The sequence below is a fragment of the Anser brachyrhynchus genome (genome assembly GCF_964034855.1).
Source record: "Anser brachyrhynchus genome assembly, chromosome: 6".
NCBI lineage: Eukaryota > Metazoa > Chordata > Aves > Anseriformes > Anatidae > Anser > Anser brachyrhynchus.
Genome location: NC_137700.1, coordinates 21986617 through 22012749, shown reverse-complemented (window position 1 = coordinate 22012749; position 26133 = coordinate 21986617). Strand labels below are relative to the sequence as shown.

The window sequence follows — 26133 nt, the reverse complement described above, 5'->3', positions numbered from 1 at the left end:
CTTACGTGAACTTCTGAGCCTTCTTCATGCTCCATCGAAGTTTGCTGCAATGTCTTTGAGTGATGTCCTAAAGGGACAAAAAATTGGGAAAAAGTTATTCTTTCTCATTTAACAGAATGCAACTAAACAATTTTGCTAATATTTACACTTTCTGTCCCATCCTGAAAGAACAAATAATGCATGCAAGTGGCAAAGGAGTGAGGAGACTGCAAAAAGCCATTTGACTTCTTGCCAAACTCCACGCACCAGATATGTTTTTGAAGGTCCCTTATTCCCCTCCTAATCTTTTTTCTAAAATTCTCAGACAAAACTGAGCAGCAACTCAAGCTATTTTCTCTTATCACAAAGCTTCTTATATTTAGTAAGTTCTGATGTGTAGAGCAAAGACACTTGTATAGAAACATCATTACTGTTGTGAAGTGGAACTGACATTGAAAGAAAAGGACTATCTAGGCACAGACAGCCATGCTAGTGAGAGGACCACTTTGGCTGGTAACGTGAACTTACAAAACACCTGGTTTAAAAGCCAGAAAGGAAAACAGATTTGACTGAATTAGTTTCAAAGCCAACTAAACTGCAGTTTACTCACAAAGCCCACATCTGCACACATCCACTAAAGCAGATAGAAATATGCAACCCCCTTTAGCAAATGCCTGGAAAAAAATTAAGGCCCGAAGCTACATGTCAGTCTGAAGTAATTGAAAAAATGGTGAGAAAATAACACATTATATAGCTCTACAGCCAGAAAATAACTATATTCCAACTACAGAAATAAAATCAAGTGCTCTGGGACATATCCTCACTGATACTTTTCACTAATGCTCCCCTAAAAGTCTGCAAAACATTAACCACGTTACTATGGAGTCAAATGTCAGCGTGAAAGGAAGAAGTTATGTGTTGCCTTACTGAGGTAGCCTGGAGGAATTTCCTTTCTCTCGGGAAATATCACTCTCCTGCAGATAGTGCTCTACCTCTGGACTTCCTTTTGTAGAAGGAAACAGGTAGTGCAATGCACAAAAGCAAAAAGTCAAAAATGAAAATAATTGACAGAAGCAAACAAAAAAGGAAAGGAAGAATCTATCATGAATTTAAAAAAAAAAAAAACTAGCTCAAAAAGGGTCAACAAGAAGAAAGAGATGCGTGGCAAGGCTTTGGAGCAGCAGCTTTGGGTCATGACAGCCCTGGGCAAATCATAGATACTGTTACAACTTCGTCAGCGAGTAAAGATGCCTACTGCTGCACACACCAGCAGAATGACATGGTACACAGAAATTAAGGAGGATAGAAGTGCTGCTAGTTCAGGATGTTTTGGAAGTGGAATTTTTCTTCTTTAAAGTTAAAATAGGTTGCATGGCATTCTTCACAAGATCTTCCATTCGGCACGAGGTCGCTCCTATTTTGCTATGCAGTTTTTATACTTTCTCAAGTTACCCATAAGAGCTCTTCAAAAAGATTAAACAGAAATCCAGATGGCTTGAGAAATTATTTCCTGATGACCACAAAGAACAAAGAAGGGATGAGAGGATGAATCCACAATTTAAGCATGAGGGGCGGGGCAGTCCTGACTAGTGCATGCCAGGAGGGTCGCTCATTCCATCTCGGAGGTAATCTACATCACGTCCAGGCTGTGCTCCTAAAACAAGTGGCAGCACTGCTTCTGAGGTGAAAGAGCACACCTCAGGCTGGAAACCACAAGGGACGCTGGGCATCACCTTCCCCACAGCACGCAGAAACGCGCTGTTCTGCAAAGTGGACAAGGAGAGGGACGTACAGGAGGCACAATTAAGAATGCTTCTGCTGGTCTGTAATCTCAGTTATATACAGCCCTGCTTACAAAAATCGTTTGTTTGAGTGGGAGCCAGCAACTCCCCACCCCAGGCATACAGGCCTCTGCAAACTAAACAAACTGCCTGGGTAGAATTAAAGCGCCCTCCACAAGCAGATTAAAGAAAGTGGCCATAAAAGTAGCACAGACAACTATCCTCTCTTTCACCCTGGAAAACAACCATGTAATTGAATATAAACTAAGAGAAGCTGGATTCTTTGAAACGACTTGCTTATGGTTTGCTCCTCCGGGAGTAATCCAAATGCTGTAATGCATTCCAGCATTAATGCAACAGAAACTTTCATTTCAACTGAACAAGTAAATACAAAAGGTTACGTCTCAAACAAAGACTTTGCACAAAACCACAAACCTAGACTCGCTCTGGCTCATTACAAAACATTATTAGTGTGAGGGCTTGCAGCTGAAGGCACTGTGAGGACCTGTTCTTCAGGCTAGGAAGATGAGGCCTACAGCAGATGAGACTTTCCTGATGCAGACCCTTTGGGCCCTTCCCATCCTAAGGCAGCACTTTTCAGACCATGTCTCAAGAAATGAAACCCATCCTGACCAGTTGCTTTTGCACAGGTTGGTATTTCTGGCTGCTGTCACTGCTGTTTGTAACACACTTTTTACACCTGGAGTCGTTTGCTTAGGCAGCTGCAGAAAGATGTTTCAATGCCCAAGGCACAAGCTCCTGCCTTCTCCTTTCTTCCTCTTCCTTCTCCATCACGCCAGGGACTTCTTCCAGCCACTGCTGCAACCCTGCTCGTACAGGGAAAAACGCACCAGCTGGCAATACTCAGGCATATTTGCTCCATTTCATGGTCTTTTGCCTCAGATTTCTTGCACATCTGGTTATGCAGAAAATTAGGTAAAATAATACTATAGCAATAAAGCTGAATTACTGCAGAAAGCAATCTGGCTACGCAGGTCACTGGCAAATCAGAAAGGCTCCTGTGAACCTACTACTAGCGTAGTGAGGAGGGGGTAAATCACTAAAACACTGAAACATTTAATCCAGAACTTTGAAATAATCCCAAATCTATTTTCTGACTTTATCTCGTTAGCAAGTACATTGAGAAGCTCCTGGTAAGCACAGTCATTATGCTAATTAAAAACCAAAAATAAAAACTGGAAAATAAGAGTTAGCTTAATTGGAACAGGTAAGGCTTCATGTTCCCTCTCCACCATCAGTGCTATTGCCCTGAATCTTTAATTAGAGCAAAATGGACTTCTGCCTTCAGGCACTATGATTTACAGTTGAAATCAAAATGCGTGTTGTATTCAGAAATTACCTGGGCACCTGTACATGCTACTGAGCAACCTGGCGAGAGCCTCTACATCAGGACTGGGGGAATGCACTGAGAAAATCTCAGCTTACCCAACCTGCAGACTACCGGCGTCCTGCTGCCAGCCCCAGGAGGAAAGCGAGGTAACCTGGTCACTGCCTGACTCTGTATTCACCCCTGCTTTCAGACACAGCTGGAATTCCCCCCCTCTGCACTGGCCCTACCTCTTCACAAAGCTGGTTGTGCTGTGAAGTGGAGCCTAGGAGCTTGGACAGTGCTGAGGTGTATTTGAAGCAATTTGCTCAATGAGGTTGTCCTTTCTTTCAATTTTATTTTATTTTTTTTAGAATGAGCTCTCACTGTCACTATTTTACTTCAACTAGAAAACAGTGGATAATTAAGAGAAAACTTTATCGAAAATCAACAGAAATAAAAAAGAACAACTCTGGCATCCAAATGAAGGCATTTCACAATTCAAGTCTACAAGAACTTAGTTCATTCACATTCAGGTTTCTGTTGTGGTTTTTGGCTTAATTTAGATATGGTTCCCTAACCAGAAAACCACATGGGAGACCCCATGCATCAGCTGGCAAGCAAAGATGGACAAGCATCCAGTCCTCCACACAAGAAGAAGAAACCACCTGCGTATGGCACAGGTACAGCACGGGGATGGAGCTGCTCGGCAATGAGCAGAAATACTGGGGAGACCACAGAGCATCACAGCAATACTGGAATGACAAACCAGAACTCGGCTGGAGCGGCATCCACCCAGTGCAGGAAGAAAATTCAGACTCTGCTCTGGAGTGGTGTTCCCCAGCGAGGCAAGGCGCCCAGTCCTGGGCACTGAGCTTACAGACAGAGGGAGAGCACTCTAACAGCACTCAGCAACAACAGGAGTATTAAGGGATTTGCAAAATGCATCCTGTGAATAAAGACTGCAAGAATAACAACAATCACATTCATTAAAGTGTTATAAAGAGGAATTATTTACAAAGGAAAGTAACTGTGAATGGCAGAAAAATACCAGACTTCTGAGCTTAATACAACAGAACCTGCAAGGGTGATAAAAGCAAACAGAGATGGCTTTACCTACCCGAATTACCAAAAACCCTGCCTGCCCACAGCCTGAAAAAAGCTGCAATACCACTTCAGATGCAATTCGAAACATTTCTATCAATGTAAGTAAATAGAACGACCATCCTATCTTGCCCAAACTGAGATTATTTATACATAACTTGAGTTTAGCCCCCGATTAAATTCTGCTCGTGTTTCATTTTTCAGTCTGTCCATAAAGACCTTGCAGCTGCTGGCAGACCTCTCCGAGGAAGCAGGACATGCACTTGGAGCAAACTGGCCAAGGCCAAGAAAGCACAAAATTGCTGTTGCAGCTTAATAAATAAAACAATGGCCAGGTAAATCCTACCAAGATTTACATCTGTGTGTGAGAAAGGGAGGAGGAAACGTACATTGCACTCATACTGCAAGTACAGTTAACTCACCTCTGTCCTTTTGGTTCTACTCGATACATATGGTATACCTTGACTTAGGTGAAACAGAAAATGTGAACACGTAATAGGAAATTGATATAACTCTATTCTAAGAAGACAAAATTTCTTTCCTTTTCAATGTCTCTCCCTTTCAACAGTCAGCATCTGAAGCACCTGGCCCTACTTGCTCTCCTCAGAGGTGCTGCTGAAGCTGATGGCAGGCAAGCAAGGGACAAAGGAACACGGCAGAAGCAAGAAGCCTGCAAAAGGGTTAAGATGATGGCAGCAGTGCTGCTGGCTCCGAAAAAAATATGTTACAAAGCAGCAATCTAAATCTGAAAGAGTCTGATGTGTAAGGTAGCTTTTAGGCATATGAGTTCGTATCCTGCTTTACTGATGAGTCACAGTTGTGCCTTTCTTTATCCCATGTCTGTAAGAAAACAAAAAATTGCAATTGTTGCAGAAGTTCTATCTGTTCAGAAAAAGTTACGTTTTGTCCTAAAAGCAGTGCTATCTATCATGGCAGAACCTTCCAACAGGGCTAGCGGAAGCATGGAAAATATCATTTTCCAGTTGCACTTTGTCACCTTCAATGACAATGATGCCTTTACCCATTTTATTTTTCAAGTGTTTTCTGTTCATGTTTTATTTGGGTCTATTTTGCCTTTTAGCATTTCAAACACTCCTGAGAAATCAGAAAGGAAAAAAAGGACAGCGGGACATGTTGAATGAGATGTTAAATTAACTACCTGCATATTCAATTTGTCTTTGTGTTGCAATGGTTGCTACTACGTGTTCCTTCAGGAAAATAAATGAGGTTGAGAGATGGGAGATTTTTCTTCTCGCATAAAATTCTTGCAATAACTTATTTCTCTTTAAAACTAATAGCCTAGCTGGATCCCAATGCCAATCCTAGTGGCAGCCACACAACACAGTCTCAGCAAGCTGCTTCCAGCCATCAGCACTTACACATTTTATGGAGGTGGCTGAAGCGCTCAGGTTCTTTGGTGTCACTGCTTCTTGTTGACAGTCACTAATCTAGGATGTGGAAATTCTCTTACAACAATTAAATGCTTTGGGAGAAACCCTGAAATCATGAATATATGGTGCACTTTTTGTTCACGGACAACTAGACTGAGTGTTTTCACAGCCTCAGCAGTTTTTATCTCGCATCATGTCAGGAAGAAGCTGTGTGTGTGCAGTGGGGTACTCCATGGGTTTATAACCAGCGGTATTATCTGACCCTCAGAAACCTCGAGGTCTGTTGAATTAATTTTGTAGGACTAGCACTTGATACCTGATGGGGCCATAACCTCGTAATGCAGCTAAAAGGAGGAATGTGGCAATCTAAGGTGAAGGGAGCAAGCCTTGCGATTTGCAGATGTTCGGTATCATTATAGCAAGAACTTTCATCTAAGCAGAAATATACCAATGATAAAAATATTTTACCATTTTTGGTAGAGTAAAAAGAAAAAAAAAAGGAAAAAAAAGTCTATGGAAATCATCATCAGAGCAAGCCAAGTCCTGACAGTCTCTCTCATACATTTGCAGCTCCGTGATTTCTGTATCCTCTGACTGGGTCATAATAAAGATGTACTGTTGAAAGTGCTTTAGTTAGGAAGCCTGTTCACTAGAGGCTGATCTGAGGTTAAAATTCAAAGGTAACTCAGTCACAGGTATACTAGCTTCTGCTTGAAAAGTAATAAATCAGTAGAGTAAAAGTACTCATACGCAGAAAGTAAAGCACCAGCAACTTCAGGGGGGTTGATGTAGATTATACAGCAAAACCAAAATTAAGATATATTTTATTTCAGCCCACTGAATTTCAGTGTCTGAAGCAGAACTTCATGGTTTCTTCCTCTAACCTCAGTGCAATTGTCTGAGCTTGGCTTGCTTTTAAAGCACAGCACAGACGGAGATAACTCTTACTCCACAGCACTGTTTTCAGCATAAAGGATGAAGGAGGTTTCACCAAATCGCTGCATCCTGGAAGGACGGTGCTTTTAGCACAGGAGGAGGAGGAAGCAGGGATGCCCCGTACATCAGGCAGGGCAAGGGAGGGGGCCTGGCCATGTTTTAAGGCAATTCATCACCGCATATGCTGAAGACTTCCTTCCTAAATCAAGCTGGAGCAGAAGTGTTTAGGGCACCAACTCTTAAAACTACAGAGAAGGAATGTCATAAATTAGATTGTTTCAAGGCTAGTTTTCCCACAGGAAAACAACAACAACCACCAAAAAAAACCCACAAACAAAAACAAAACAAAAACCCCACCAGGGATAAAAGGAATTTTAAGATCAGTTTTTTCTCTTTGCTGTGAAGGCACCTTATCAGGAAAGTACTTATCCATGTACTGTGGGGATAGCACAGATGTGACCTCTCCGGTTCCTAAGCCATATTGCTTTAGCCCTGGAAATCGAAACAAACTGGTGGACACTGCCACTGCTACCCTGAAAAACTAGTGACCTCCAAGGAAGTACCTCTTTCTTTGAGATGCAGCAATATGGACCTCACTGTCGAGGTCATGTTTCCCTGGAGGACAATCAAGGCAATTCAGACAAGGCATTCAGTCCATTACTCAAACAAGAGCTGAGCTACTGCTCTCCCAAACTTGGCATCTGACCTGGCTGTTATGCCAAGTGCACACTGTCTAATAAAAGCCAGTGGGCTGCTTCACTCTGCTGACTTGCAGGTCCCGGGGACAGAAGGAGATGGTGTTGGCTTTGCCTTGGTACTCGGGATGGAGGCTTGCCAAGAATTTTAAAGCAGATTAATATATATGCACTCTACATGCTCTTTTTCTAAGAGTTCCAGTGTTGGGTATGGGGACAGCCTGGATTTATCAAAGTGTGGGAATGTCCCAAAAGACCTATCACATAACTAGCAAATGTATTCAGTTCCTTCTTTTCTGTCCTTAATAGCAGCTTTAAGACAAGGGCAAGTAAAGTATGTCCCAATTCTGGTAAACGTTCAGGGCTACCTTTGGAATGAATCTGAGGCAGGATTTCCCCAACACCTGTCAGTGGGGAGGCACACGAGGTGGCCTTGCCAGAGCTTGGCATCGCTCACTTTGCAAGGGGACAGAGCCCAGTACACGTACCATCACGAGCAATGCCAACATGGTCCAAAAGGAGGCTCCAGAGCACCCGAGGAGGGAGCTGAGTCTGCACGAAGGAAGCATCCTTGAGAAGTTTCAGTGTTGCAGGCCAAGTCATTACTGCTAACTCCTGCAGATGGGCAGGCAGTGATGTCTCCTCGTGTGGATGACAGCATTTGAACTTGGCAGAGATAGCCAAAGGCAATGTTCTCAAACACACAACCCATGAGCAGGGCACAGGGAAAGAGTTATCCATCTCAGCTCCACGCCTGCTGCCTTGTTCAAGCACCACAAGAAAAGATGAAAGGCTGGCACTCCAACCTTTCCATACACACAATTTCAGAAATATCACATTTAAAGTTTTGTGGGATGCAAGAAAAATGGTATGCTCTGTCTCAGCTCTAGCTTGATTTGGAACAGTTTCTTGTACAGACAGGGCTGCATGTGTTTAGAAACGTGAAACAGCAGAACACCAACAAATATTTTCTGATCTCTACCCATGTAAGGATTAAAAGTTTGTCAGCTCAATGAAGGCAAACCGTGGTTGCAAAAACAGGGTTTGCAGTGACCATAAAGTCAGAAGCAATGGGTCTTGCAGTCAGTGTGATTTTATAAGCACTCACATTTAATAAAACGCCCACTCTGAATTAGTCACTGGTCCCTGAGTGTCAGAAGTATAGGATAAGCTGGGAAGCCTCTAAATAAACAGTTTAATCTGCCCGGAAAAGCAACAGTGGGCGTAACAACGTGTCCAGATCTCCAAAAATGAAATCTGCTAATGGAAAGATGGAGAAGAAGAGGGTACGAGATTGTTCAGAGGGGCCACGCTGCCACAGCACATGAACCTTGTGAGCTGAATCCAGGCAGACTTGTCATTCTCCTAATGGCATTTGTGTGCTCTTCAGCGACTGTAAAGTTTTTAAGTGTCACTCTGAAGCAATTACATTTATAGTAGCAAAGCCTACACTAGCACTGCTGAACTTCTCAACCAAAATGATGGATCCATCCTAACCTCAGGGAACCAGCAGCATCAGGAAGGTCACGGTCTTGTGCTCCTCTCCCTCGCTCCATGTCGTACAAGACTTTGTAACTGTCCTCTAGGTTTCTGCTGTGCCTGCATGCAAAAAAGGATACAGACCTCCCTGCAGACTTCTCCAGACCCCCAGCAGCCGTACCCTTGGGTTAAAACACACCAGGGTTGGTGTGCACCAGTGATTCTGACTATGCCAATAATAAATTTCCAAGCATTTGTGGAAGATCTGAAAGAAGCCTAGGCTAAAGTAAAGAACAAGGAGTGCGGGCGGTTTGCCTGCTGCTATGGCTGGTTGGAGGGAACTGCTGACCCTTCTGGTTATCAGAAAAGCATATGAAAAGATGCAGGTTCTTCAAAGGGCAATGCTAATAAAGAAAAAAGAAATAAATCTGTATCATATGCTAGCACATCTTGATTAGAATTCATGATGACTCATATTCAAAGGCCTGCTTCTAATCCCTAGATACGATACTGACTTATCAACACAGACAGTTGGTTGCAAAGATGCTTTAAAGCATAATTGGCAAAGTCACTGATTGGCATTTTTCTCCTCATCAAATGTATCAAATCTTTCATTATTTTCACTGTCTTCACACCTCACCTCTATACTGATACTTAACAGCAGCCATCATTTAAACTATGCACTGATGGTGACACGTATAACTGATGGTTATATATTATCTATCACTTAATGAAAAAGTGGACTGCTATCATAACCGTTGAGACTGTTTTTCCTTCTGTATTGACTTACATCCAAATAACCAACTTATTAACCTTGCAAATGCCAGTCTGCACTGAGGCAAGCAGCTGTAAAGTTCTTAAGCAGACACTTTCCTTGGGACTGAAAGGTCAGTGTTTCTGTTATTTATTTTTATTATAGAAATATTTTACTCTTCAATACAGGCAGTCCTTCTCACTGTCCATGTAAATAATCATTGGAGAATTAAACCAAGAAACGCCAGGGCCTCAGACTAAATTATATTAAATCAAAGTAATCAATCTTGTTGAAGCGTGGACAGAAATATATACAGATAATGGACTCAATAATACAACAGCATCATACTCAAAGAGGAGTGCCCATTTCTTCATGAAGGCAGTGTCTCAGGCAGCAAGCCCAGATCTGACTGCCAGCTCTCTTTTGGAAGCCAAACCTGCAAAATCCACTCAGGCTGACTCTAGCTTCCATGCAGGAATTCCTTTAATGGCACCTGTATTCTACCAATTTACAATACCCACAAAAACATACTTTCCTTCCTCTTCCTTTGTCTTGCACCTCTTCTTGGAAACCCCAATAACTACTTCCCCAAGGCATGCTGTATAAATAGGTGACATTACAGCAAAGGAAACCTTGGAAGCAGGGGCTTCCATAAAACTACAGAGCAAAAGCAGGAGGAACAATCTGGGTTATTAGAGGGGCCTTATATTAGTTCAGGATCTGCAGATAATCTGAGCAATACTGATGAAATGCTAGTGAAAGCATGGGGCTTCCAGTCAGACTATTCAGATTAGACCTGCAGTTTCTTAACGGAGAATATCTGTAAACTGGATTACCTCCAGACGATGATCCTATTTATGTGCAAAAGCACGTGTTTGCAGCATAACTATCAGTGTGCATGAATGCGAAATGCTCAAGTAAGATATGTGGCCTATCAGCAAACTCGTACTATCACTTGTAAGAATACAAACTGTTTAGGAAGAGAAATCTAAGAAACTCTGCTGGTGCTGCTACTTGATCAACAATGCACCGATGTTTTATTCCTTATGGCATTGGTTTAGAGGAGAAAATATAGGAGATCACTGTCGAAATAGGGTTAATTTGGGGCTGGAGAAGTCAAGCCCCATGGTTAGCAGGAGGAACAGACGGACAGCACCAAGTCAGGCCTTGATCCCCTGCTATGCTCATACAAGCAAGCTTATGGATGGCAAATTTGCCATTAGGAACAGTGAAATCTCATGGTGAGAGGCATTGTGTTAAAAATGAAACCAGAAAAACCCTAGAAAGTTACCTGGTACTCTTAATTTCCCCCTTGCCATCTCAAAAGAGGACATGAATGCATTTGGGTGCACCACAGGGTGCTAAAACCACTTCCCAGACAAGCCATGCTGCCCGTCAGCAGAGAAGGCGGCATATCCTCTTCTTTAAATCGGGTTAGTTCAATTATGTACTGCTATTCTTTTCAGAGTCCGATGAAAACCTTCTTTGAAAACATCAGACAAATTCACCAGACACCACGTTTCACAAATGAGCAGCAGGTTTTAAATAATTTCTTAATTTCACACTGGTTTTTAGCATCTGAAAACACAAAGTCTGCTCCCTTTCTCTTGGTTAATATCACTTCTTTGGTTTATGGCATACTTTTGCCAGCAAGTCCACTTGTACATCAAAAGCTTCAGAATGATTATAAGTAAATGTTTATTTAATAACAAGGATTTCTAGGTCAGTTTCTCTAATTTCAGTGCTTTGCCCCACAGCATATGAGAGCTGAAAATTAACATACAAGTACCTTCTTGGTACTGCCTAACTGCACAGCAGGGATGCAGAAAGCACAGAAAGCATTAAGGGAATGGAGAAGAGTACAGAAATACCATAGTGCTACTACAAAAGTCACTTCCATGCCTACCTACAGGACTAGATTTATAGCTAATGGGGACAACAGGCATGTCCCAGCCTAAGACTGACAGATTTGAAGATAACGTGATTGGAGACCATTTTTCTGCTCCTGAATTATTCTATCATTTTGCTATGAAAACCGTTTGAAAAACACCTTTTTGTGGAAAAATACCAGAGAAAAAATGGGAAATCTCATTCGTATTCAAAAGCTGGGACATCATTTTTGATGGGGAAAACACTTTTTTTTCTGTCCTCACACAAGGCTTTTGGTCCTTGCTGTCCAAATACTAAATTCTCTTCATAGAGCAGAACAGCAGGCAATTTTGACACACTAAGCTTCTGCTAATGAGTTTACAGTTTTCTATTTCATAATCAGCACAATTAAATCAACTCTAGCTGCTAGCGTGTGTTTTCTTTCTAAGGGAAAACTCTATCAGTTGCTGATTTGACATTAATATTCTCCCGAGTTTTGCTGTTTGTTTCTTAAAAAGAACAACCCTCCAAAACTATTTTGATGTGTGACTTCTCTTGGCAGAGCATTCGCCCTGTTCTCTGCTGCTGCCACCAGCCGTCTGATGTGGGGTCACTCCTGAAGGAGAGCCTCTGCCTTTGTTCGTGTGTCTCAGCCAGGGAAACCTCCCTGGGGTGGGGAATGACCTCCTCAGCTGGAAGCAGCCTGCTGCTCTACGTGCCCAGCAAACCGGGCAGCACACCGTACAGAAAGCGTGCATCGTCAGGGTGACTCTGCCAAAAGCTTAAAGCTAGTGCCACCCCATCATTGAGGCCATTCTGGGATGACTCCCTCTGCTTTAACCCGCCTTTTACCATTTTGTTCATGCATGCAAGTGTTTTTCCAGATCCCCTCCCTCTCCTTTTTCCTGTATTTATCTTCAATAGGTTAAAGGATTCATCTAGGATGAAGCGTCCCAAAGTTAGTTCTTGTTACAGAAAATGAGAGGCATAAAACACTCTTCAACAAAAGAATTGTGCAAATGGCAGTCTGTGCTATTTCCAGGAGCCCTGACATTACTTTTGCAAACTCCCAGGAGGCTGGCTGGCTCTAATTCCCTTTTAGCAAACCTCACTGCAAAGCTACTCCACCAGTTAGCTTGCTCTGAATGCAGCAGCAGCATGTTTGCTTGCTGCTTTGAGCAATGGAGGACATATTATGCATCCCCTGCATAATTTACTGTGGTTACTTTTAAGTTGATATTTATTTATTTATTTCAAGTTTCCATCTGTAGGTTCTGGCTGCGGTTCAAGATCTTCTCTTCCAACCATTTCTAATGGATATCTGCTCTCCCAGACTATTTGTCCTTTAGGGTCCTAATATGATATGCAAACTAATAGTGACAGTGTTTTTGTGGTACTTCCATTTCCAACAGCTTTTCATCTTACTATATACGTGTATAGTTTTTGGTTGGTATTCAAAATCCCCAGAATCAACTCATATTACAACTTTCTTTCATTCTTCACTATTTTCACGTCCTCGTGACTTTTTCAGCCCTGACAAAGGTGTTAGCACTGTATTTGCAGCAACAAGCCACAGGACAGGGCAATGTTTTCTACTGTTCTAAATCTTTAAAAAAAAAAACCCTATGAAAACGTGCTAGTTCAGATGACTAGTGCATGTTACATTCCTTGAACTTCTTTTAATTTGCCTTTTCATTTTTACAGCTGACATTCTCACTCCAGATCCCTCCCTTGGGTTTCTACAAGTACAAGCCCGAAGATTTTTTGCCCAACGTTGAATATTTTTATTATACCCTTTCGATTACTATAGTATATTTTTACTATTATTGTTAGTTATAAGAAACAAAAGAAAGTGCACGGACCATCCAAGCAGATCTTACACTCCGTGTATTTTAATTTCTGTTTTAACAGTAGCTCTGAAGAGTCGCTGTAACTGTATGCCTATGCAAGGAATTACGCAGAGACCTGCATATATTATTGTTTCTGCTGTCCTTGCTGAGGTAGCCCCAGATTTAGTGCTGCATTACAATTCAGCTCCTGCACCTCCGTCTCACGTAGCATGTGCCTGTGTGCTCCAAAGCCAGTTGTGTGTTTCCTGAGTTGGCAGGAGTGCAAGTGCAGATGCAAGAGATTTATTCTCTGAGGGAAGACAGCTTTTCAACTACTTTCAGATAAATGCAAAGTGTGTAGGCTTTGAATCCAGCTAATGAATTCAGTGTGTGCACCAGAACAGAGGCCGGAAAGGACCACCTGGGTCACCAATCCCCAATAACTGCAGGCAAACATAGAATTAATGTTCAGAGCAAAATGTCCTGCAGGAGATCATAGTCTGCCTTCTCCATTCACTGCACACCATAAAGTAACATTCTTCAAAAACACACACACTTACCAAACGATGATCTCCTTAAGGGGATGAGCTCAAAAGCCTCAAAAAGTACAGTGCAGGACATGGGAAGTGGCGGAGGATACAAGTGATGTGCTAGCACTCAGAGGTGGCTGGATGCGTTACACAAAAACATCCATAATAGCCTATGGGATCGGTCCAACGTAAACAAATACTGTTTTCATGTCCTAGATGCGTTCGGAAAGCCCCTCAAGAATTTCACTCATCTCTTTGGTTACGTGCCTTCTAATTTCCAGTCAAAGCATACTCAAGACATACTTAAATCCACTTGATTTTGCATCGGTATTACGTTCGATCCCCTCACTTATACTTCAACCCTAAATATGTATTTAAAAGGCGAACAGATCTTTATTTTGTTACAAAAGCACTTAATGCCACTCAGTCCTCTAACAGGGAGGGATGGAGGCACACCACGCTGGTACTCATCCCCAGGTGGAAACGTATCATCCTCTAATGACAAGAAACCAAAGCCTAGGCCATGTGTAAATGAGCCCTGTAGAAGTGTGCAGACACTTCCCTGGTCCTGCTGGCCGGGCACAGCCTGCAGTCACTTCCAGAAGTTTTGCTGTTGTTCCTACGCACTCTTGGCAGCCCCCAGGGAGTTCCCAGGCCTTCGGTGCTTTTCCATCCCAAGGAACGCACTACTCTAATTAATCCTGCCTTGGAAAATGTGTGCCATCCTTTTCATCCTCCAAACCTTCCTTGCTGTACTTGTTTGAGACAGAGGAACAGAGCTGCATGCCACTCAAGAAGCAAAAGAAACATATGCTTACAGGGTAGCCATGTGGTATTTTCAGTATATTTTGGTTCCTTTTGGTTCCTGATAGAGTATTTGCTTTTATAACCACTGTTGAAACTAAAATTAATATTTTTCATAGAAGAACCTTTTTCTACTTCACAGCTCTGTCCATGCCCCAGATTTTCCCAGGTCAGTGGATGGCACTGGTCACTCAGCACTCGTCACCTCATGTGTGGGATTTTTGTCTCCTTCCCTTCGCACCCTCCTACGCTGAATTTCACCTGCCAGTGCCTTGCCCAGCCACTAAGTTTTGCAGGATCCTCCTGCAGTTTTTCACAGTCAGCAGTCATCTTTACTGCTCTGAATAAAAGCATCATCAGCACACTGTCATCTTTTCCAGTTCGTTCATCAGTGGAGTATCACAGGTTTCAGCACAGATTCTTCCGAGACCCCACTAGTGTCATCCTCTCACTCAGAAAACTGATCATTTAGTCCTACCTTCTGTTTCCTATCTTCAGACCAATTTTTTGTTCATCTGAACAGCTTTCCTTTTATCTGACGGAAGCGCAGCTCCTAAGCATATGATAATAAAGTAGAGCTTTCTCATCCTTTTGGCTTTAATCACGGGGTTAGTCACAGAGCAGGGCTGAGCCCTATTTCCCTGGGGAGGGCCCGGCGTTGGGTTCATTTGCTCCCTTTTACCAGCACGACACCAGTTTGCCACAAATCTGGGGCTGTTAATCAGGATGGGATTCTCCAAAAGGCTCTTTTCTCCTTTTTCTCAGTGGCTTCAGGGTTATTCAACTCTTCTCGTGTAATGTGTTCCACTGCACTGTTCCCTCCCACAACCAAAACCACACACCTTTATCAGGCAGACCCTTGGAACATGAAGTTTAAAATCCAAGAACTTCTCTTATTAGAATGTAGAGAATGTAAGTACCTAGGATCTAAATTATTTAGAATAAATTGGGACTCACTGGTGAGCTGATGTTAAAGAAAACTTTTTAGATTATAAAAGATTCGGCTAAGAGATGTCGTTTTTGTAAAAACAAACAAAAAAAGGTGAGTTTACATATGCTGAATCCCTTGTTTGCAGCAAAAAAAATAACCTGTTACTAGTCCCTAAAAGAACGGCAGTGTGCTTATTATTATTAGATTTTACTGTCTTTGTTACACTAATCCACAGAGTCCACAGAAGGTTCCCATACAATATTTGTGTCCTCCACAATATCAGAAGAGTATGAAAAAATCATATCAAAACGTTGTGCCAAGGTTACTAAAGGAAATACTGCATAGGGCTAGTCACAAGACCTTATCCCTCAGTAATACTTCTAATAAGTCTCTCGCAACCTGGTAACTCACCTCCCAGCACATCCCACCCTAGTCCCCTCTTTACCCAGTTTCTTATCTGCCTGAGCCAGCTTCTTATAATTCCTGTATTAATCTGCACCATCTCCACTTTAAATAATAATTTCCTCTGGGAACTGTACTGAATGAATGCTTCCTTGATATCTAGGCAGCTTAAGCTCACCGCATTACTGTAGTCTGAGACGTTCACCTCCTCAGCAAAAAGAAACATTAAGTCAGCCTGACAAATTGTCCTTCTAATCACAATTTTGCATTTTATCCCACTTTTCACTTTGATGATATTCTTGATTACTCTGTGTTCAAAACTTGTCCTAAGACATTACACAATGTTGCAATAACCTAATTTGCACATACTTGGGGGATTTTTTTTTTAATTCTTTTTGCACGTACGTTAGTATGCACCGGTCAAAGGCATCATCCCCATATTGCAACATACATTAAGAGTTTTTGCTACTAGACTCCTGTGGCCAGAGGTAAAATCTGAAAAGTAATTCATTCAGTTCCTACAACAGAGGTAACTAATAAAAATGACAGTTTTCCTATCCCTTACCCATCCGCACATAAATCACACAGACCCAGCAAAAACAACAACTCTCCTCTTGGTAGGAAGAAACAACTCAACTGGTCGTTTGGTATTCCAGCGTGGTTTTGCATTTTACTCCTTCAAGGGCAGTGTTATACCAATAGCAGAGCATTTAGAAGTGGAATGGAAGTACTGACAAGAGAAATGCACTGGGAAGAATTAGTTGATGTCATTTTTAGAACAACTGCTTAACATTGCTCATCAGGTTTTTAATTTGGTAATAGTTCAGACTTCATTTGTGTTTTCCATAGCAAATAATATTTTTCCACTGAAGTTCACATCACCAGCAGAGTTCACTGCAACATGTCAAGGAAGAAGGAATCTGAAATAATTCCACCTTCTCCTACCTTGCTGCTCTTTGTCTGAAATCCCGGACAAAAATTTACAAGTGAAAACACGACTTGAGGAGAGAGAACTCAGGTCATGGTACATATTTCCAACAAAAAGAACCACCTTTTCCCTGTGGTACAACAGAGTTGCTGAGCTGATTCCCATCTTGTGATTCAAATCAACACTTTAATTCTTGGTGAAATGGGGCGTACAGCAGACACCATTCCAAGAGCTTCCTATGGACAGATTTTCAATCACTTCCCCACAACATTTTCTAAGTTAATCTTTGAAGGACATGACTTATAGACACAAGTACATCACAGAAACATTATTCCCATCATACAACTCTATATGGACATTTCAACATATTCCTACTAAACTTAAAAAAAAACAACACTAGAAGTTAAGAAATGTAAGTTAAAAAAAAAAAAGTAGTTTTCAGGAAACAGCAGTAGAAAAAGTGGGAAATAAAAGCAACAACCTTTCTAGAGGGGGACTGAGCTTCCAGGAATGCAGGTAATTAAATGGATTATTGGAGAGTGTATTTTGGAAAACGCTTTTACCGAAAGCACGTCCATATTAAAAGCAAAATTATGGTACCTTAATTGCACTTCTCAGCTGTTGTTGTTGAGATCATGTGTTGATTTCCTGGAAAACAGAAAATACAGAATTAATCATGCTCATTATTTAAATTACTGATTAATAACAACATCTAGTATCACACATTTTTCTTTACTAAAACGGGTTTAAGCCTACAAAAGATACAGAAAAGAGCAGAATAGTTTTTGATATCTGCTATTTTATTCCTGATAAAGGCAGCTTCGAATAAGAAAAATAACAAGAAAATAATGCCTGAGGTTTTCACTGAAGTAGTTTACACATTTCCATGAAGGCTGCCAAGAAGAAACCAAGGAAAAATTCACAATAACTTTCTTTTATAGTATCTACCGTAAATTATATCTATCGGGCGTTTATCTGTAATTTCTTTAGACTTATATATGTTCTCTGTCATTCCCCAACCTAAAACATTTAACAATAAAACCTGTAGGGCACCTGTTTTTCCCTCTGGAGGAATCTCTCGGGCCTCCCCCTGGTAGCCTCTGGTGCCAAACTTTCAGAAGTGTGCCTGCTTACTACCCACCTGTCACCATGGTGGTATGTGAACGGAGCTGTTTGGAGAGTTTACTGAGTCGTTCAGAAAATTTGATGGCAAGTTCCCCATATTTAACATAATTCAGCCCTGAACATTTCCTGATGTAAAGCCCAGAATTGAAATCTGAAGCTACAGAATTGCACATGGTCTCCTTTGCAGACTGGGCACGCAGAGTGCACCTAAACCAAGCCTCTTTCAGACAGCTCCAGAATTAAGGAGTCACAGTGCACGTGGCACAACTGTCTTCTACACGGTGGGCCAAGCTCCACTTGATCCACTCCACCAAAATCACAGGGATGAAATTGAGTCAAGGCATCTGAACAGGACCTTCAGTTTGGTTGGATGTTTTAAACTCTTAGTGGTTGGCTTTGAAACTGAATTGTATAGTTGCTGGGATCATTTCACCTTTCTCAGCAAAATCCAGATCTTCACTAAGAGAGCATCTGTCAGCATTATTTTCAGGCAATTTCACGTGAAGCAAAGACATTTTGCAGGTTGCTGTTTTCTCTCTCATTTAAACATTCGTTAGTTATCTATGTAATAGGACTCAATTGGTTGGAATATTCAAAGAGCTATGACTCGAGCATAAAACAACAAAACTTATTCTCAGGCTGTTAATTGACAGCACAGAAGCTATTCATTACATTTGAGTTTGCCAGTTTGCCATGCTCTTAAAGCAGAAAAGAGGCAAATTTCGGTACAGTCGGTTTGCTTTGCATTAACTGAAACTGTTGTTCTGTTCTGAAGTGGAACAAATGCACGGTAGGTTGGGTAGTAAGGATTTGTAAAATAACTCAAGGCTTTTTAAGATTGATGGAAGTTTGTGGACGCTCGTGGATATTGTACTGACTCCAAACAAAATGTCACATAAAGGCAAACAAATTGGCATTTTATTAGCCTTCAAAAAAAGTATTTAAGTAAAAATGGGTAAACTTCACTAAGAGGGCACTGTGTGTGAGTGTAGGAATATATAAATTTTTCCCAGAATAGGTCAGACTGACCCATTCTCTCCATATCTTCCCATTTCTCTCCCTCTAATATATAAAATGTATACACAAAAAGAAGAAAAAAGAAAAAAAAAAGGAAAAAAAAAAGAAAAAAAAAAAAACAGAACAAACCCAAGGAATAAACCATCTGCAGCTGATTACATCAAAAGTCTGCTTATATTTCTGAAGCAAGCAAACAGTTCTACTTAAATATATATAAATACTGCTTCCAGCAGGTAAACGTACTATTCAAACTTACTCCTAAAAAACACATATTCCCTCCTTGGTACAAAACTGGGGATGGGAGGGCAGCTGCTCATGGAGCCTGTGCACTGCTTAGTATGAGATACCGGATGGCTCTGGATGGTTAGCAATAATTCAGCATTCCACCAAAATAATTACATATTTCACCCCCAAAACCCTGCAGCATTAAGGCTGCAATTAGTTTGTCCGGAGAATGCCCAGCCTTCCTGTGTGCAGAGGAACACCACGAATTGCATCACCATGGGAACGAGGCTCACCACTTTCTTTACCAACAACCTAATGCCTGTTGCCAGCAGATTTTAAGATAAACGATCGTCGTTTTACATCTGTGTAATGAAGATGCATCATGCCCTGTGCTGTTCACGCGCTGCACAACACCATTCCTCATGCTCATCACGGGCTTTTAGCTCTGCATGTTATCTTCCAGAAACATAAGCTGTTCAGACTGTGGTCATTTTGAATTTTAACACGAAAAAGAGTGATGCTTCATCCCCAAGTTTTCTACAGTGTTTGAAGGTACCAGCACCGTACAGGCTGTGCCCTGACATCAGCTTGGGAGGGGATCAGCAGATGACAGCAGGCACCTGTAGCCATCTCATCGTCATGCTAGGAAATCTGGGCTTCTGGGCTGCACTTCACATCCCCACCATACCTGTGGCTCAAAGCTGGCAGCAGGTGGGCATTCACACCCTATGAGGGAGAGCCACTGGAACCAGGCTTCTCCCTTCAATTCCTCCAAAGGGAATTTCCTTCACATTCAAGAAAACTACTCTGAACTGACCCAAAATGCACTAAACTAAGAATTGAAGGATTCCTTCCCTTCAAAGCCAGGATGTTGCTCCAAAACAAATGCTAACTATTTACTCCCAGAAGGAAATGATGGGATATATGAAACTGCTAAAACAACTCCAGTATGGCAGAGTCAGGCAGGGATGTGCTTTTATACAGCTTAGTGCTCTCTCTTACCCTTGTCTGAAAGGATCATGTATGGAAGTCATACATGATACATACATACTTCCATCATATGGAAGTCATCCCGGGAGACAAGAACTGGGGATCCCTCAGTTAGCAGGGATGACACGGTTATGCAGCACGCAGCCATTCAGCCCCCAAACCAACGTCCTAGCAAAGACTGGACAGACATTTGGCCTCTTATTTCTTCACTGTCCTTGCAGTGATGCAGGAATCAACGAAAGGCGTTCTGAAATCCTGCTGCCATCTTCCCTTGCCATCCTTGCCAGCAGATGTATACATTGCTATTAAATTACAGAGGAAGCACAAATTGCATGTTTGTGTAATCATTTCAAAATATTTTGCTGACTAAATACATTTTCCAGGCTGTAATTCAAGACTTGCTTAATTTCTACCATTGATAACTGCCTGAAAAACAAATCTTGTCATTAAATCTGAAACAATTTTTCAGTAAATTTCAAACATCCTAGTGTGGTTTTTTTTTGAGAAAAGCTTTCCACTTCTTTCTTTGTAACACAATAAAATATTTCACCTGTAGGGGAAGAAAAGGACAAGTTTGAGAAGAGGAAAGGTTCAGACAACTCTGCTCTTGAGAACACCCACGAGTAATGTCAAAGCCCGAAAGGACAGGTTCAAACTGCAGTTCTGCCCAGATGCTTACAATTTTTCGTTTTCTGAAGACTGATGAAATTGATGGGTAAGTACAAATGCCTCTAGTATATAAGAGATTCACTTCTCAGGCTTCCTGAAATAGGTTCCTGACCTGTTTCAATAGACATCTGCTGACTCTTCTGGCAAGTTGGTGTTACAAGCTTTCAACGTCCAGGACTTGGGTCTTTGATCCAGTGAAGTTGGTTCTATTTTCCTTTGTGCTGAAGGACTCACTGCCTCTGTGCATGTCTGTGTTCATTCAGTTTTAATAGCAAGATCTAGGCACTGCTTAGGTATGTCCTGCTGAAGACTGGTAGTATTTTTCCCAACTTCGCTTTACTGAACACACCTAATTGCAGACAGTGGTAGCCACAGGCAGGAATAAGGTGCAACCAGGTTTGGGGATGGGAAGCAGGTACCCGAGTAGAGGCAGCAGCAACAGGGATAAACTCAAGGGCACACCAAACTGAGGTGGAGTAGAACTGACTTTAAAATTCAGAGAATGAAAAATTCTTTGCTGTGAGGTCATTGTTTCAAACAAGGAGCCATGTGGGCAGATCAGGAAAACAAGAGCAGGAATCTGGACTGGGCAAGTAGGTGCCAGAGGAGGACCAAGGCCAGAGAGCAGGAGACAGGTGCAGGAGCCAAGGGCTAGAATGCAGGATCCCTGAGCACCGCGGCGCTAACAGCCTGAGAAAAGGGACCTGGCACAGGGTAGAAAAAGCTGACAAAGCACCACAGTGGCCAAGTTGTCTCTTTCCCAGTTTTGTTGGGCTTCCTGATCCCTAGTCCCCTAGGAGGACGTTCACAGGAGGACTGCAACCCTAGAGCTCATAGGCCAGGCAAGGCTGCCTCACAGCGAGGTGTTCAGAGATGGCAAGGTGATGATTTCCACCCTACCTTCTGGTCGATATGGCACTCTTTATCTCTTCCCTCCTGATGCTGCTGTGAGGCACCTGGCTGAGCTGCGCCAGGATCCATTGCTATATAACAGAACACAAAACAAATCTGTATCACATATCATACTGCAAAGCGAGGGAAACACCGCTCACCTCCAGTCTGGGTTAGTTTCCAGTTTGGGGTGATGCTGAACATCCGCCTACATGCTACAGGTACCTGGTCAGGGTTTCTGATTTGGGCTTGGTGTTCAGTTTAGTGGGCTCAATTCACCTGCTAGGACTAGGGTTAGAGGCAGAACAAGAAGGTGAGGGTCTGTGCCTAAGGTTTCTGGTTAGCAGGGAGTGTATGATGGGCTGAGTCTTAGCTAGGCCTTGGATTAGTTGAAGAGATCAGCGCTAGGCTTAGGGCTAGCGTTTCAAGCCTAGGGATCAGGGCTTGTACTTAGGCTAAGGCTGGGTTCAGCTGTGAAGGTCTGACATTTAGAATTAAGATCAAGGGACTGGCGTAAGGGAGAGAGGTAAGATTCAAGCTAAGGGCTGGGGCTTCCATCTGGTGGTTACACGTCAGGTAAGGGCCTATCTGAAGGCCCCACAAGCACCCTCCCAGCCACATCACCTCCACCTGGGCCCCTCTGACCTCCTCCAAAGCTCCCGGCCCCAGATGCCCTTCACACCCTCACCTGCTGGAGGACCTCGTGGGACAGCAGAGCCCTCACCACCAGCACCTCACAATGCTCCCCGCCAACCAGCTCCCCAGCCCACCACGTCACCTTCCCCTGCAGCTCTTCTCTTCTCCTCACCTCTTCCCTTTCACTAAAATAAGTGACTCAGAAGTACTTTTAAAAGCTATCTTAAAAAATCAGCATGAAGAGCAGTGTTACCAAAACTAGCTAAAGAATGTGAATTCACATCTGCATGAGGTCAGAATCCTAAACCTCTCAGATATCTTTGAAAATTACCACCTTGAAGTAGGAAAACGTTGCCTACAATGACCCTTACAATACATATGTTTTCACACGTAACATCTGAGCAACCTCCATCTCCACACTTCTTTCAACTTCCAATATCAACTTTCTGTGCAGCTAGGATATATTCAGTATGTCAAAAAAATTGAGGAATATTTAACGTGTCTTTAAATACTCACAAAATCTGCTTTCTGCAGAGGCTAACCACTTTTTTTTCCCCTGCTCACAAGGAAAATCCAAGAACCAACACCACTAAGTAGCTTTGGGGTGCAGGGAGCTGATTTGCTTTGCAAATATTTTTCTCCTCTCCTGTAGAAGAAATGCTTGATTCTGCCTACAGAATATGCGTAAATGGAAGTTTTTAATCAAGAAAAATACTAATAAAGCAATATTCTTTACAACAACTAAAACTTTTCTATTCTATTTGTAAGTCAATATCCTCACCCGTTAGTAAGCAAAACTTACAGGTGCTGTTCCTAAAAAACTCTTAGGAAACCACCATCATCTAAAAGTCTCCATCATCTATTAATAAAATGTAATGAATATTACTCTGGCATTTTTATTACAACTTTGTTAAGTTCGAGGAATGAAAACTTGATTTACTGCAATCCTTTTCTGGAAAATCAGATGAGTCATGTTTCTTTTGGCATTGGAAAGTAAACTCGAGTCAAAGTAAGTGATTTGTTTTACCATTACTTCTTGCTTCCTATCTAAAATTTCATATATATTTATGTCAGCCTCTTTATAATGCATGTAAATGTTGGTTTCACATAACTGGTGAAACCTGGTTGACTGAACACAGGAGCAGCAATAAAATTCCAAAACTATAATCCCAGTTTTAATTTTTTTTTCAGTTTCCTGTCCTCTGTGCAACACAAACTCAATATATAACTCAACTGCATCTGAAGTACATGTCGATAATATATTATTTATAAACACCCCCCTCCCAGTAATTTTTAAAAAGCCTTTCTGATTTTTTTTCCTAAAGGCAGATAACTCAAAATTTCAGTGCCTTGGAAAAGGTTTACTTTTGGGGAGGATTTAATTTTTCTGCAAGGGATAGCATGTTTATTGCCTCTATAGAAGAAATCGATAAAACAGCTCTGTGTTTGTTCTGTATCCCTCAAAAGCCACTGTACCAGTTTACACTGCCTCACACCTCATCTCTTCAGGCACTGCTTTCTTTGACCAGATGTCTCATTGTATAATACAGTGCATTTTACAAAGTCATATAAATAATCTCAACAATCAACAGCCATGTTCCATCACACCCACAGCTTGCTGCAGAAACGGTTAGGCATAGCACTACAAGGGACACCAGATGAGAAGACATACCTAGCAATAGATCCAGTTAGGTACAATGGAAGCTGAAGAGAGCAAGAAGCATGATTTTGAAAATTTGAGAATGAGACCTCAGCTCTGCAAAAACCTTGCTCTTCCACAATATCTATGAGGAGGTGTGTGTTTGGGAGATGGGATTTTCCCCAACCACAGCCTGAGCAGACCTTCCACATTCCTGTACGGACATTAGCTAGTACCATGTTCAAAATATATATTTATTTTATTTACGAAATACTTCAGTAAGTCAGCTCTCCTTACAGAAACATTCTCCAAAAACGGTGAATTGCTGCAAGTTTTAAGAGGCTGTCAGACAGCTCCTCTTTCCCTACAACTCTCCCCACTTTAGAAAGACAAGTCACCTCCAGACAGACTTCCCTAAAACCAGGCAATGTTAGAAAGCTGGCCCTGGGACAAGCTAATCACTGTGACATCTCTGAGTCCAGTGTCCTTCTATTATATCAGACACTTAAGGAAAATGCAGTAAAAACCAGACATCAAACTTGTCAGATTTTTTGAAACCCAAAGTGGGGTTCGTAATCCAAGCTACAGGTTACACTGATTCACCGTGGCAATCTGTAGTCTGTGAAAGCCCTGTCGTGGGATGATTTAATTGGTTTAGAAATATCACAAGAGAGAAGACAATAAAATGTTCTCAGGAGACATAAGAAAAAGTGGGCAGAATTTCATGATGTTCGGGATGCTTCTCAGAAATGTAAAGGACAAACAATTAAAATATATGCATATGCACATGCAATCTATCAGTAGTGCCTCTTCCCTTTGGTTTCTCTCAGCTCGTCGTCTCTCATTCTTGCAGAAAAATCTGCCACTCTCCTGGTTTCTCCTGTTCTGCTCATAGGACCTTTCTCTGACAGACACTTTCTGTTCTTTACTACCCCAGTTGCAGAGCTGGTTTACAAGTCAGTACTGATTACATACACTGATCACTTCCCTCTAAAGACCCAATCTATGAGCTGTGAGTATGAACATAACTCTCATGCTTTTTTAAAGCATACCAAAAAACAAAACAAACAAAAAAAACCCTTCACTTTCAGCAGCCAAGGCTTGGAGTACAGATTCTCCAAATATGCCCCCGGATGAATCCATCCTCAAGTGACAGAGGGGAATTCCTCTCCTCTGCTCTCTGCCCACACTGTACCAGGATTCAGCCAAAAAGCATCGTGCACTCACCCAGCAGCCTACCACATCCTTCCTCGTGGTGTAATATATCTGCAGCGTGTTGTTGAAGAAATCGGCTGTAACCTTGCTGGGAGAACAGCACCAAGTGCCACTGCAGACCAGCAGCAGAGAAGTACCAATATCCCATCTATCTTTTCTTTTGTCCTCATCTCCCTCATAAGGGAAGCTATGTGCTTTCGGAGTATGTTCTTTGCTGAGCATTACAGGAGATGGCATTTAGCTAATACAACACAGAATGCTGCCTTCCTCCGTCAGCGCCATCAGGGCCCCGAAAACCCTTGTTCCATTCAGAGGATGTCTTACTGCACAGAACAGATGGATCCTTCAAAACACAGGACAGCCCCAATGCTTTAACATAAGGAGAAATGCAGGCAGTATCTTCTACTATTCTTTTGCTTACTCGAGCTGGAAAGGCTTTGGCTCGATTACTACTGACTCCTTTACAAAAGCATAAAACGCGGTGCCAGCCCCTTCCAACAAAACGCTCTGAATTCATGGGGAGAGCAGTTGGAGAGAAACCCAGGGAGAGGACGAGACAGCAAACCCATCTGCACCCAGCTCCGGCAGCGAGGAGCTGCCCGTGCCCACGCGTCTCCCTGCCGCGGTCCTGCCGGGCACAGGGCCACCAGCATGCTCTGCTGTCTGCTTCCACCACAGGGAAACACATTTAACTGGTGGGTTGGGATCACTAGGCAAAAGAGAGGTTTCACGGGCTCTGGTGATCAACTCCATTGTGAGCTTTGCAGAAGTGATCAAAAGCATGGTGATGTCCTCGGCAAACACCGAGGAGAAACTGGGTAACAGCCTTTCTGCTACTACAGATGGGGTCCCCTCCTTACCTGCCTTTAAAAATCCTAGTCCAAAAGATTAGTCCAAAAGTCCAAAATCAGATTTGACCCCAAGTCTGAAAAAGTTCAAAAACATGCTGCCACCAGCCCTGTAGTCTTGCATGTTGATAGCATATAT

The 26133-nt window shown here is 42.2% G+C and overlaps 1 protein-coding gene across 22 annotated transcripts in view; it reads right to left on the bottom strand.

The window, feature by feature from the left end:
* Nucleotides 1–26133, bottom strand: part of PCDH15 (protocadherin related 15) — a 539977-nt gene that overhangs the window by 446252 nt on the left and 67592 nt on the right. For all 22 annotated transcript variants that reach the window (XM_080598442.1, XM_080598431.1, XM_080598457.1 and 19 more), the window contains 2 exons: nt 17340–17387; nt 6–67 (listed from right to left, as the gene is read on the bottom strand). The gene's annotated coding sequence lies outside the window, so the exon portion shown is untranslated. The remainder of the gene's footprint in view (nt 1–5; nt 68–17339; nt 17388–26133) is intronic.